Below are 865 nucleotides of genomic sequence, written 5' to 3'. Positions count from 1 at the left end.
ATATATATATATATATATGTATGTGTGTATGTGTTGTAAGTAGTGTTACAGGGAAACTAATCTGTTATCTTAGGTGGGTTCCGAGGAACATCAAGTGAATTGTACGTAAATGCACTGTACACAGCAACAGGAAAAGCCTGTCAACAGTGGAGATTAGGACAATTGGGACTGAACACTAAAAAGAAAAGAAAAGAGAAGAAAAGAAAAAAAAATCAATAGATCTTTGTGTTGTGCTAATTTTACTCTCGTATCCAGATTCTGGTCCTAAGTTAGGTCAAATAAGATTAAAGATGTAGGAAAAGAAATATATATGTGTGTATGTGTGTGCGGGGGTGTATATGAATATATGCATGCGTGTATGTATTAGAGCAAAGCAAGCAATGAAAAAAGAATGATATATCTTATTTCGACAGGATTCAACGAAGAAGAGACAGAAGGAAGATCAAAGTTAGTTGCCCTGCAGTTGCTGAGTGATATTACAGTAAAATAATAGCCTGCAGATTACCAATATGTAGCCCTTTTCTTATAATATAATATAGTGCAATACAATAGTTTATATACACACATATATATATATATATACATACATAAATATACACATATATATATATATATATACATGTATGTAGATAAATATATATATATATATATATATATATATACATGTATATAAATAGATATATATATATGGGAGAATATACAAAAAATAACAACAGACGAGGACAGGTGGTGTAAATAACAAAAGTATATATTAGTATGACGCTCGGGAATACGGAAAGTCTTTGACGTTTCGAGCTACGCTCTTCAACAGAAAGAATACGGAGACAAGGAGAAAAACACGGAGAAAAAAAATTGAATAGTGTTC

General features: G+C 30.9%; 1 protein-coding gene across 1 annotated transcript in view; it reads right to left on the bottom strand.

The window, feature by feature from the left end:
• Window positions 1-865, bottom strand: part of LOC106867708 (uncharacterized protein DDB_G0283357) — a 152,514-nt gene that overhangs the window by 129,620 nt on the left and 22,029 nt on the right. The window lies entirely within an intron of this gene.

This window comes from Octopus bimaculoides, chromosome 14 (genome assembly GCF_001194135.2).
Source record: "Octopus bimaculoides isolate UCB-OBI-ISO-001 chromosome 14, ASM119413v2, whole genome shotgun sequence".
In the NCBI taxonomy this organism is placed as follows: domain Eukaryota; kingdom Metazoa; phylum Mollusca; class Cephalopoda; order Octopoda; family Octopodidae; genus Octopus; species Octopus bimaculoides.
The sequence above is the reverse complement of the archived record's forward strand: the minus strand, read 5'-3'. Positions and strand labels throughout refer to the sequence as shown.